Here is a 14,115-nt window from a genome sequence, read left to right as displayed (position 1 = left end):
ACTCACACTGTATCTGTATTATACGAGAGCAGCCACTAGGATGCGCCCATGGATAGACATTACCACTGTAACATGACTAGTGTGTGTGTGTGTGTGTGTGTGTGTGTGTGTGTGTGTGTGTGTGTGTAGGTGTGTGTGTGTGTAGGTGTGTGTGTGTGTGTGTGTGTGTGTGTGTAGGTGTAGGTGTAGGTGTGTGTGTGTGTGTGTGTGTGTGTGTGTGTGTGCACGCTCGTTATAGTTTACACACTCACAGACACAGAACACTTTAATGCTGGCGCTGCTTTATACCGATATCACAAACACGACACTCGAATAACACGTTCAAACGCTCTCTGAAAGGAGAATGTGAACCGCTCCATAAAATTTAAACAAAACAATAAGCACACTTCAACAAACTGTGATAAACAAACGCCTCATATCACACTCTACATCCACCTGCCAGCACCAAACTAACTGTTCATTCAATAGCTCTAGAGCTCTAGAAGTAATTCCAACTATTTTTCTTCATGGAAACTGAGTTAAAGGAACAATGTATTTACATAATATTTATATTCACTAACAGAACCCAGTTAAATGTGTGTATCATTCGTTCATTCGTGTTTTGATTTAATATTGAAATTATGAAAAAAAAAAAAAAAAAAAAAAAAAAGAATTCAGCTCAGATTTCCATTTTTCGTTTAGGGAAAGAGATTAAGATGGAATATTCGGTTTCTAATTTTAAAACACACACACACACACACACAAACACAAATGGAAATTAAATTATTTTAAAAATAAAGAGAACAACATAATGCACGCTTTGGTTATAAAAGGATTCATTAAGCTTCATTATAGCTTGGGCCAAAACTGAAAAGACTGATAGCCAGCCTGATGGATGATGCGGAGTCCCACAAGGGTCAATTCTTGCACCGCTTTTGTTTAGCCTGTATATGCTTCCACTAAGTCAAATAATGAGAGAACCAAATTGCATATCACAGCTATGCTGATGATACCCAGATTTACCAAGCCTTATCTCCAAATGACAGCCCCATTGACTCCCTCTGCCAATGTATTGGTGAAATTAATAGTTGGATGTGCCAGAACTTTCTTCATTTAAACAAGGAAAAAACTGAAGTTATTGCATTTGGAAACAAAGATGAAGTTTTCAAGGTGAATGCATACCTTGACTCTAGGGGTCAAACAACAAAAAATCAAGTCAGGAATCTTGGTGTGATTCTGGAGACAGACCTTAGTTTCAGTAGTCATGTCAAAGCAGTTACTAAATCAGCATACTATTGTAACAAGTCTACCTCAGGTAACACTCTTAGTGAGTTGACTGCATTGTTCATGCAAGGCCTTCAGCTACTGACGTCACTTGCTAGTGGGTTAGCAGTTTAATAGCAATGAGTTTAATATGGAAACATCCAAATTTCAATAATCCTGCTTGCATTTTCAAATTTAGAATTGTGCTTAACATTGTGCACATAGAACACACATTATAGTTGTTTGTGCTACTAAATGTACACGTAGCTTAGTTGAGTTTCTTCTTTAAAAAACATATGACTGCTTTACTGTAATTGTGTAAACACTTAGGTTTAAGGTTGTAGATGCTACATGCATTCTAGACCATGTGTCTTGTGTAAAATTGCAATAACTTTAATACTGGAATTGCATCGCAATTTCAAGTTGCATGTGTGTCTATCTATGTTAAATTTGTTTGTCTCCTGAGTGGTACACTCTGCTATTTTCCATATAGCTGCAGTTAAACCATGTAGAGGAGCATAGAATTGCCATGTGGCCACAGTGTGATTTCATAATTGACTTAATGAAAATGCTCTCCTCACATATCAGCAAGAATTCACTGTACCTTCATCTAGTCTTTAAATAGACTAAATTCAATAAATAGTCCTTTAAAACATAAAAACAGTAATTGTGCATTGCATCACCTCTGAGCCTCCCCAGCTCCCCAACTTCTTTTAAACACAATAATGCAATATGGGACAACTTAAACCTTGTGGCAGATTGATTTGCTACCCAGTGCCAAAAGGGAGGAAGTGTGTTTTAATTTCAATAGTGTGGCACCAGCGATAGCAAACCAATTCATCCTTCACTGAGGAGCACCAACTAAAAATTTGATCTGATCAGAGAGAATGGCTAACATTATTTGGAAATGGAAACTCTGAATTTGCAACTAATCTTGCAAAAGTAAAAACATTTTATGGAAGTATTTTGAGCCAGATCTCACCTCACACTCACATTTAGAGGCTATTACCTGTTACAGCAACAGGACCAAATTTACATAACAATTGTAAAACTTCCTTTCCTTTGTTTGGAGCATGACAGTATTTACACAAAGACACAGTAGAATGCAGCCACAAAACACCATTTGATCTTTTAATCTTTTAAATTGACTTGAAAAATAATGAGGGGGGGGGGGTGTATAATACAAGAAGTCTTTGTGCCACAGAGATCTGCATGTGTGAACAACACCATAAAACAACATTTGTCAAACAGACAACACCGAAACAGGTGAACACATTTCTGCCCACAGGTATGACTGTAATGAGAGCAACAGCAACTAAAGCCATGGACATTGGTCCATTGGAATGCATGATGACATGGGTGATAAAAACACCAATTAATCTAGAAAATGCCCCCAGCTGAACTAGGGTCTCTAATGCTCATGACACAGCAGACTGTGAGGGCTGTACTGCAAGAGCAGCATCAGGTGTTACACACTCAGACTGCACTGAAACAGTAGCAGTGATTCAGATCTGACCAACCAAACTCCGTTTAATGCGACATCTGGATTAAAACTACAGTACATGAGGATGAATGTAGTTAAAATAAGTCCACATGCCTGAACATGAAACTGATGAAAGTTCAAAATTAACTGTGGTTCTCTTTGTATTTGTTTCTGTCTCAGGTTGACCACTGCAATTCTTTGGAGAACAGATACCAGGAAGGGGCCTGGTCCCATCTGCACCAAGCCAGGACAACAGAATTGTTAGAACATAACCTGAAAAGTGGGAGATGGATGCAGAGACACTTAAACGGGCCATTCACACCTCACAGGAGAACATCACCACACAAATATCTACATGGCCTCCCGGATTAGAACCGGAACTAAATTTTTGCAACACAGATTGCTATAGATTAGACTCCATCCATCTCCCAGACTTTACCACAGAACACACACCTCCACCACTGCATCATCACCTCATCTAGACTATCCAGTCTGTACACTACAAACAGAAGACAATGATGGCTTAGATTATAAACGTGGTACTCCTCTAAAGATCTATTGTCCATCTTCACACTGACAGAACCACATAGCCTCACACACACAGGACAATAGAATTAATTACATTCCCAAAAGATACAACATATCTACTATCTGCAACCGTCTAAAAACTCATGGAACAACACTGTAACACACATTTGCATGAAAAGACACAGATCGATGGTGCAAATATTTGAACACAGAGGCAGACAAGACTTTACAATTTAAAATATATTAGATAATAATTTAGGATTTACATTGTAGAAAAATGTTTTAATCATGTTCTAAGTCACTTCTTAAAAACCTTAGATCTTCTAAAGTGGCTTGCAATAGAAGATTCCTGAATTAACAGTGTGATTATTGTATATACCTTCATAATTGTGATTGAATATTATTCTTATTGTCATTATATGACGTTTATTGATGCATACCTCTAAATTAAAGCTCAAGTTATACTGACCTCTTGCTGCATTTCCTCGAAAGACTTTTAACATCAGATGTACCACTTGCACTGGCTGACATGAATTCATCAGGGTATTTTTTTGTTTTGTTTTATTGTTCTTATGTTAACTTATGACTTTTCTATCTTATTCCATGGGTGATGACATTAAGCTGATCAGAATTCAGTCATTGAATGGCCACTAAGATGCTTTTCAGGTGTCCCAAACAAATCAGTGTGTAAGCAAGGAGAACACCTTCACCTACTGAAGTCTGCTTAAAAAACTGCACTGCTGGAGGTGGGAGGATTCACGAAGATGGGTCAGACTACCTAGAGAAGGTGCCATAAGGAGCAGAGGTTTCTCCATAAAGGAATGACACGTAAAATGAACAAGTCGGGACCTGAGTTAATGCAAATTCCAATTGTTTGTTCCTGTCTCCATCTCGGGGGATGTTTGTCTTGGTCTGAGGTATTTAAAGGATTGCAGCAAGAGGATCAGGGCGATTTCTGTAGCCAGAAAGCCCGTAGTGTGTTGTGTGTCTCTTCACTTCATACTATGTATTTTCTAAGGTCAGGTATGCATATTTTACTTTTAGATTCATCTTTGAGAATTTGATGTTTTGTATTGATATGATTTGATGGGTTTCAATTGGATATGTAATTGGCAGAATACATATTTACCTGACTAATATTAAATTGTTACACTTGATTTTATTCTGTTTTACTCTGTAATTATTGACTATAGTAGATTACGTTGAATCCTTGTTAGCGACATGAGCACCCGAATGAACAAGTTAATATAAACTAAATAGTTTAACCAGAATAATCAAATGTCAGAAGAATAGGCCTACTAATTAGAAACAGACGTACAACCAATTTGCATTCCAACCTAAATTCGAGGTCATATTAAAATGGAGTCAGATTAAACAATAAAATGGAGTCAGATTTGAGGTTAACCTAAATTGAATAACTCTACGCTCTGAAAGACCGAACACGCCGGAAACCTTCATCCAGCACCGGATACCTTCCTTGGGCCGAGTGCCTGGACCTTACACTATCAATCTAAAAAAAATTGCAAGAATTAGATCTTTCGTTTCCAGTCAAGACTTGGAGAAACTTGTTCATGCCTTTATCACCAGCAGGGTGGACTATTGTAATGGGCTCCTCACCGGCCTTCCCAAAAAGACCATTAGACAGCTGCAGCTCATCCAGAACGCTGCTGACTAGAACCAGAACATATGAGCATATCACACCAGTCCTCAGGTCCTTACACTGGCTTCCAGTTACATTTAGGATTGATTTTAAAGTACTTTTACTCGTCTATAAATCACTCAATGACCTAGGACCGAAATATATTGCAGATATACTCACTGAACATAAATCTAACAGAGCACTCAGATCATTAGGATCGAGTCAGTTAGAAATACCAAGGGTTCGCACAAAACAAGGGGAGTCCTCCTTTAGTTACTATGCCACCCGCAGCTGGAATCAGCTTCCAGAAGAGATCAGATGTGCTAAAACACTAGTAACATTTAAATCTAGACTCAAAACCCATCTGTTTAGCTGTGCATTTATTGAATGAGCACTGTGAAATGTCAGAACCGATTGCACTGTATTTTACGTATTCACTATATTTTATGTAAAATCATTTTCTTTTCTTTTTTTAAATTCATTTTAAATAAGTCCATTTTTAAATAATTTCCAAAGATTTAAAATTGCTTGATTTTAATAAAAATCTTCATTATTATTTTACTTTCTTTTATGTTAGGCACTTTGAAATACCATTGTGTACGAAAGGCCCGCTAGGCGTGCTCCGCCATGGTTCCCCGCTCTGCCGGCTCCATGCTGCTCTGGATCTTCTCTTCGGTCCAGGCCAACCTTAGCTCCATGCCCTAGTTCTGCCATTGCCCCATGCTCCAGATCATGTTCCCCCTCATGGGCCTGGAACTCTATCCCTCCCCCTGTTCCGCCTTCGCTCTACCACCGTCCTGGACTGTTTGGGTTTAGTTTGTGTTTGTTTGGGCGTCTGGAGCTGCCCTTAAAGGGGGGACCCCCTATCAGTTAGTCTAGTCTGTTTTAGTCAATTTGTTCAAATCAAGTCTTTGCATTTACATTTTACATTTATTCATTTAGCTGACGCTTTTATCCAAAGCGACTTACAATTGTATGTCATATATGTCAGAGGTCGCACGCCTCTGGAGCAACTAGGGGTTAAGTGTCTTGCTCAGGGACACACTGGCGGTTCACAGTGGATTCGAACCCGGGTCTCCCACACCACAGGCATGCGTCTTATCCACTGCGCTAACACCACACCATCTTTGTTTGGATTATCTTTGGATCACTCTGTAAATAAAATGCACTTGGGTTCTCACTACACTCGCCTTCAGTGGACTAAATCATTACAACAGGTAGTGTAAGATGTACTTATAGATATACATGTACATATACTGTAACATTTAATATATCACACGGTGATAATATCATTTACATTTTTTTATAATATAACAAATAATTTTCTGTGTGTAATTTGTGTAGAGGCCATTCATAGTTTTTGTTTTCCAGCAAAAAATAAAAAATACTTTTTAAATTTAATATATAGATTTCTAAATGCAATCCAACATGTACAGTCACAGTGCTCTGGTGTTCAGTAATATTTCTATGAATTATGTTTTTTCACTCTTGATGATGACATTTCACTTGTTGAGCTTCGATCATGATTCATTTCCAGCATTCAATGCAAATGACTTTACTTTTGTCATTTCAAGTCAGCTCCAAAGGTTCAGATCAGATGTTTGACGTCACATCACACAGTTATGTCAGATAAAAATTAAATAAAAGCAAATTAATATATTAATATCTGTTCAAAAACTTCATAGTCAGCATTAATGCATAGACGAAGCAAACTGATTATATATTTCTATTAATGCTTCATGTGAAGCTTCTGGAACAATGTGTTGATATTCTTATGCTATTTTATTGTGTTTATGAAGATGCATGTGATGCATTACAGGGACAAAAGAAGTGATATCTTAAAAAGTACACACAGATAGATGGTCTAACATTCTGAGTCTCGCTCTCTCAGCATTTCCTGAAGCACCACAGACTAGAACAGTCTCCACAAACACCTGGTGGGACAGACAGAGTCGCTTTTCTTTCCTTACCTCAGCAGGTTCTGAGGGTCAGTGTATCTGAAAAAGTACCAGGAGAAATCCACAAAGGTGTCCATGGTGTCTGTTTCTCTCTCCTCTGGCCCTTTACACCTGACATCAACAGGAGGAAGAGTGTAAGTGCTGGACTAATAGACATGCTTCATTTCAAGAAACACTCCATGAATCTAATCTGTTCATACTATTTGACATATTTTAAAGTTGTTTGAATTAAAGTTAAAATCTTTTTTTCAACTTAATATACAAAGTAAAGCAAGTCATTCAGTCTTTTTTCGACACCATTAGGGGAAATTTACACAGAGCATGTTTTTGCATTTAAAGACAAAGGGAAGAGGAATGACCTTTTAATTTGTCCATCACATTTTTAGAACTTTATGTCATGCACAAGATACTACAAAACCCTTGATGCAGCCACACATCAATCTAACCTGTATGCATGGAAAACAATGGAGGAAAAAAAAAAGAAAAGATGAAAAAAGTTGTAACGCTACCAAACGTTCGTTGCCACTGGAAGAAGGAGGTGGGAACCGCCAGGCATTTAAATAAAACTTTAATGATAAAATAAACACAAATAGACAGCCCCTCACGGACGACTGCCGCGCACACAAACAAAACCAAAACACAAAATAAAATTGAGGCCTGGTCCTCTCTCATCCTTCACTTTCATCACTCCTCCTTTTTATCCTTCCGGAGCTCCTCCGTTGGACTCGAAACCGGTGAGTGGCGCAGGTGTCGCTCATCTCAAATTACTCCACTGGCCTCTACCCATTCCCACGGCTCTCAGACCCGCCCCACTCACCACAAAAGTGTTTTAAAAATGCCCTGATCTTTCTGACATCACATTTCAGGGAGTAACATCATCAATAGATGCCTGCACCAATATACAAATGGTGTCAAACTAAATTATTTGTTTAATGAAATTTGATTTATAACAATACAGAACGAAACTGAGTGATACTACCATTCATTTAAATTATATAACCAGTGTTATTTTTTTCATTCTTATTATATACTTAATAGTTTTATTATTATTTTGAATAAGTTCTCTTACGAGAGCTCTCTCGTACTGCGTCTTAGCTAAGACACTACGGGAAAAGTCTCTTTTCACGAAATACTGAAGCAAAAAATTATCGTTAATTTTGTATTTTTGTAAAGCACATTTGCAGCAGTACACAGCCATAGGCGAGACGGCTCGTTCGCTCATTGGCTTGTTCTGCGGCAACTGCACAGCCTATCGAGCGCAGGCTGATGCAACATCAGCGCCCTTCTTGCCACTTCCCGCCGAAACGGGTGTGGCCCAACCTATAAAGGAGCTCGAAAAGGCTGACTCACCTGATTTATTTCATCGCCGAAGCGAACCAGAGTGAATCGTATGCACGGCAGAGAACGCAGTACTCGTTCGCTCTTCTAGAGAGAACCGAGGTTACGTTTAGTAACCGAGTACGTTCTCTTACGAGAGCTGATTTTTCATCTCTTCAGCGAAGCTCATGCATCGCTGGATCACGGAGGAAGCAAGCGCCGTCTGAGAAGCATCTCAGTGGGACGAGCCATTCTGAAGCTGCTGGCCTTCGCCGCCTTCTACTGCCGTTCCTGCTGCGCGGTCCGTCGCACATATCCTTTCAATTCTGTTATATCCAGCTGTTCTTTATGCGTGTGTGTGTGTTCGCCCTGCGACACACACTCGTAAAAGAGCTTGCGTCTTTTTTAAGATGCCTTCCTGCGGCTCGTCAGAGCCCCACTCAGCGAGGGAGGCCGGTACGTCATCTGTGTCTCCTGCCTAGGTGAAGATCATGCAGCGCTCGCGCTCGCTGACGGCGGATGCCCTCACTGCGAGCTGTTGCCATGGTGACTCTGAGGACTCGCTTGGCCTTTTCTCTGAGCCTGCATTCTCCGCTGCGCTGAGGCGCCGCACTCTGCTAGCTTCGGGCAGTGAGGGCTGGGCGAGCTCCGAGGATCTCGCACCTTCTGCTCAGAAGCCCAGCAAACAAGCTGACATCGAGAAGGAGCCGAGGCGAGTGCTCACGCTGGCCGCGACGAGTCTCGGCCTCAAATGGTCTGCACCAGCGCCCCCCCTCTCGTTCCCGGCTGGATGGTAGTTTCCTCTCGGATGAGCGTACTTCTCAAAGCCCGCCTCATTTCTTCCTGAGCTTCACGAAGAGGTGGCAACGGCTTGGAACGCTCCATATTCAGCGCGAACTCGTCTGTCTGTCTCACTAGCATTCTCCACACTGGATGATGCTAAAAACAGGAACTACCAGTCACTTCCGCCGGTGGAACAGGCGATAGCGACGCACCTTTGTCCGCCCTCTGCTGGACGGCGGACGAAAGCGATGTTGCCATCTAAAGCCTGCTGCATGACGTCACCTCTGCTCGCGCGAATTTCTGCTGCTGAGCAGGCTGCGTCTGCACTGCACACGATGGCTGCTTCATCCTCTCACCCAAGCGCGCCGCTGTTTCAGTTCCAGGAATTGTGACTGTCTCAGCGTTTTCTGCAACGCGCAAGCCTGCACAGTTGCCCGCTTGCCTGCACACAAAAGCCGTTATCACAACAGCTTCAGCAACGCAGCTCGAGACCCCCGTTCTCGCTCTACCGGCCGTCGCCCCGCGCCGCGGGGACCGCGGCAGAGGATTACGGTGAGGCCGGGATCCCCGAAGCCATCCTAGGAAAGCGCCGGTGTACGAGTCGCCGCGGCCGAACTCTCACCTAAGCGCGCCGCTGTTCAGTTCCAGGAATTGTGACTGTTTCAGCGTCTTTTTCAATGCGCAAGCCTGTACGGTGGCCCGCTTGTGCCTAAAAAAACAAAAAAAAAAAAAAGAAACCAGATATTTCCCGAAAAAGGTGTAATTTCTGGTGTCCCGGCCACGGCCGATGGTGCTATAAATGTAGTGACGATGCCCACTGCTCAGTGCCCATCTCCACATATAAGCACAGCCCTTCACACAGGGCTCGCGCCCATGAAAGCGACTCAAGTCGATCGCGCGCACTGCATAGTAAACGTGCCCACTCCTCAGTGCCCACAATTACTACGTCACACGCTTCATGTGGATTCTGTAAAAACGAAACCCGTGCACGTTCGTCCGGCCACGGCCGATGGTGCTATAAATGTAGTGACGATGCCCACCGCTCAGTGCCCATCTCCACATATAAGCACAGCCCTTCACGCAGGGCTCGCGCCCATGAAATCGACTCAAGTCGATCTCGCGCACTGCATAGTAAACGTGCCCACTCCTCAGTGCCCACAATTACTATGTCACGTGTCATGTGGTTTCTGTAAAAACGAAACCCATGCTCGTTCGTCCAGCCACAGCCGATGGTGCTATAAATGTAGTGACGATGCCCACTCCTCAGTGCCCATCTCTGCATGTAAGCACAGCCCTGAACAGGGCCCGCGCCTATAAGATCGACTCAGATCGGTCACGCACTCCACATAGTAAACGTGCCCACTCCTCAGTGCCCACAAACACTATGTCACACATGGCGCGTGGTTTCTGTAAAAACGAAACCCGTGCACGTACGCTCTGCCCAGGCAGACAGCGAGTCGAAAGCAGTAAATGTGCACACTTGCAGCCCACAGTTACTCGCAGACATCACGAGTCCCACGGGACCCGCTCAGCCCTCCCTCAATCGTCCCACGGGACCCGCTCAGCCCTCCCTCAATCGGTTAAGCGCCGGGACGGGGTCGAGGAGGAGCGATCTGCCTGCTGTGATCAGCGCATTAGCCATTCATGCAGATGCATGTTCAGCGCTTCCAGGGGTCTCGGATTGGGTGCTAGGCATTATAAAAGGAGGCTACTCGCTACAGTTTTTCCGACGCCCTCCGCGCTTTTTAGCGCGTGTCGAAACCACGGTCAAAACAGAATAGCACGCATACTTCGGGCCGAAATATCAAAACTGTTGACCAGAGGGGCTGTAGAGCCTGTGTCTCAAGCTCAAAGCGAGGGGGGGCTGTACAGCAGATACTTTCTGGTGCCCAAGAGAGACGGGGGTCTCAGGCCCATACTGGATCTAAGACAGCTGAACAAGGCATTGGTGAAACGCAGTTTCAGAATGCTTACGACCAGGAAGTTCCTTGTGCATATTCGCAGAGGAGACTGGTTCATGTCAATAGACCTGAAGGACGCGTATTTTCAAATACAGATGGCGTCAAGTCACAGGCGATATTTGAGATTCGCCTTTGAGGGCCAGACATACCAGTTTACAGTCCTGCCGTTCGGCTTGTCCGTGGCTCCTCGTACGTTTACGCGGTGCATGGATGCAGCACTCGCTCCTCTCAGACTCAGAGGCATGCGAGTGCTGAATTATTTGGACGACTGGCTGGTTCTGGCTCGATCACGAGAAGAAGCTCGGTCTCAGTGTCAATTGGGCGAAGACTTCGCTGAACCCCAGTCAGACGATTCTGTTTTTGGGTATAGTTCTGAACTCGTGTCCCATGACGGCGCGGCTGTCACCACAGCGCGCGTTGGGCATTCAGCGCGCAGCGAGTTCTTTCCGCTGTGGCGCGACCGTTTCGCACAAACACTGTCAGAAGGTGCTGGGCCTCATGGCCTCAGCATCTCCGGTTCTGCAGCTGGGCCTGCTCCGCATGCGCCCCCTGCAGCACTGGTTGAAGGCGCGGGTGCCGCGCAGAGCGTGGGTGTCTGGCCGACTGCGTCTCAAGGTCAATCAGAGCTGTGTCACAGCCCTGAAACCCTGGACAGCAAAGGGCTGGTACCAATCAGGTGTAAGCCTGGGGACTTCCCCGAATGTGAAGATGGTGTCGACGGACGCCTCCACTTCGGGATGGGGAGCGCTGCTCGAGGGCAGACCATCCTTTGGCCTGTGGTCAGAACGGGAAAAGCTCCATCATATCAACTGTCTGGAAATGCTGGCAGTGGAGAACGCGCGGATGCGCTTTTGTCCCCAAATCAAGGACCACCACGTCTTAGTCCGTTCGGACAACATGTCTTTGGTGTCTTACATAAATCGCCAGGGCGGTCTCGGGTCCCGAAACTTGTACAGGCTGGCGGAACGCCTCCTGGTTTGGGCTCAGCGCAACGTGCGTTCGCTGAGGGCAGTGCATGTGCCTGGGCTACAGAATCTGGGTCCAGACAGGCTGTCCAGAGGCAATGTTCCTACGGGCGAATGGTCTCTACACCCGCAAACAGTCCGGCTGTTGTGGGAGAGATTTGGCAGGGCGGAGGTGGACCTCTTCGCGTCCCACGAAAACGCTCACTGCCCCGAGTTCTTTTCAAAGAACGAAAGCGCGCTGTCACGGAAATGGCCGTGCTGCCGCTTTATGCTTTCCCTCCCGTCTCCCTCCTTCCGCAGGTGATAGAACGGGTGAGAGAAACGAGATGTTCAATACTGCTTGTAGCACCTCTTTGGAAGAACCAATCTTGGTTCCCAGATTTGATGCAGTTAGCAGATGTCGCCCCGTGGCCAGTACCGTTGAGGAGGGACCTCCTCTTGCAGGCCAGGGGTTCGATTTGGCACCCTCAACCGGAGTTGTGGTCCTTCCATGTGTGGGCGCTCAACGGTTACCCGCTGATCTCGCAGTGGGAGTGCTAAATACCATCACTCAGGCTAGAGCTCCATCGACACGACGTCTGTATGCTTTGAAGTGGTCGGTGTTCTCCAGCTGGTGCACAGCTCGAGGATGTTCACCCCTTAGTTGTGAGGTGACGGAGGTTCTCTCCTTCCTACAGGAGCTGTTGGATAAGGGCAGAGCCCCATCCACGCTCAAAGTTTATTTGGCGGCCTTCGCAGCGTTTTCTGAAACAGCGCTCGGTCAGTCAATAGGAAGGAATGATTTGGTCATCCGCTTCCTTAGAGAAGCTAGGAGGCTGAATCCTCCCAGACCTCCGTCAGTCCCTATGTGGGACCTCGCGGCGGTTTTGGAGGCAATGAAGGGTCCCCCTTTTGAGCCTCTCCAATCAATTAGCCTTCAGCATCTGTCGTTCAAGACAGTATTCTTGTTGGCTCTCGCTTCAGTGAAGCTTGTGGGTGATCTGCACGCGCTCTCGGTGAGCCAGTCGTGCTTGGAGTTTGGGCCTAATGACTCAAAGGTCATACTCAAACCTAGGCACGGTTATGTGCCGAAATCCCTCAACACGCCGTTTCGGGCTCAGGTTATTGCCCTGCCTGCCCAGCCGGTGTCAGGAGAGGATAGAGACTCGAGTCTTCTTTGCCCTGTCAGGGTTTTTAAGAGCTTATGTGTCTCGCTCTGCTGCCTTTCGACAGACTGAGCAGCTGTTTGTCTCATCCGGTGGACGTTCCAAGGGAATGGCTGTTTCGAGACAGACTCTATCCAGATGGATAGTTGACGCTATAGCGTTAGCTTACGCTTCCAGGGGCCTTCAGTGCCCGCTGAGCGTCAGAGCACACTCCACAAGGGGCGTCGCCTCGTCATGGGCATGGTCTACTGGGATCTCCTTGCAGGATATATGTATGGCGGCAGGTTGGGCCTCGCCGTCTACATTTATCAGGTTCTATAACCTGGAGGTTCCCGTCTTGCAAGCAAGGCTGCTGTCGGTCAGGGCCCTGAGGGGAACTCTGAGTTCATGAGCGTTATGTGCTGCCGACTGTTATATGGGCAGTATTGCGTAAGACCCGCATTGCCACATTGGTCAGGCCTTGCCTCGGCTGTGTGATGTCATATTGCCGCATCTACTGATGTTGCTAGATATGGGACGGAGGGCTTCCCCCCTTCCTGTCCTGGACTCTCTGTGAGTCTCTCAGGTGACTGTGCACTGTAAATCCTGGGCGTTGCTTCAGGTTTATTGGTGTGTGATCCCTGCGCGCACGGCGTTTTACATTGGGTTCCCGTAGCATCTTAGCTAAGACGCAGTACGAGAGAGCTCTCGTAAGAGAACGTACTCGGTTACTAAACGTAACTTCGGTTCTCTCTAGAAGAGCGAACGAGTACTGCGTTCTCTGCCGTGCATACGATTCACTCTGGTTCGCTTCGGCGATGAAATAAATCAGGTGAGTCAGCCTTTTCGAGCTCCTTTATAGGTTGGGCCACACCCGTTTCGGCGGGAAGTGGCAAGAAGGGCGCGAAGCGGCCTTATTGGTCTGATGTTGCATCAGCCTGCGCTCGATAGGCTGTGCAGTTGCCGCAGAACAAGCCAATGAGTGAACGAGCCGTCTCGCCTATGGCTGTGTACTGCTGCAAAAATACAAAATTAAGGATAATTTTTTGCTTCAGTATTTCGTGAAAAGAGACTTTTCCCGTAGCGTCTTAGCTAAGACGCAGTACTCGTTCGCT

Source organism: Carassius carassius, chromosome 15, assembly GCF_963082965.1.
Source record: "Carassius carassius chromosome 15, fCarCar2.1, whole genome shotgun sequence".
NCBI lineage: Eukaryota > Metazoa > Chordata > Actinopteri > Cypriniformes > Cyprinidae > Carassius > Carassius carassius.
This window is presented reverse-complemented; position numbering follows the sequence as displayed.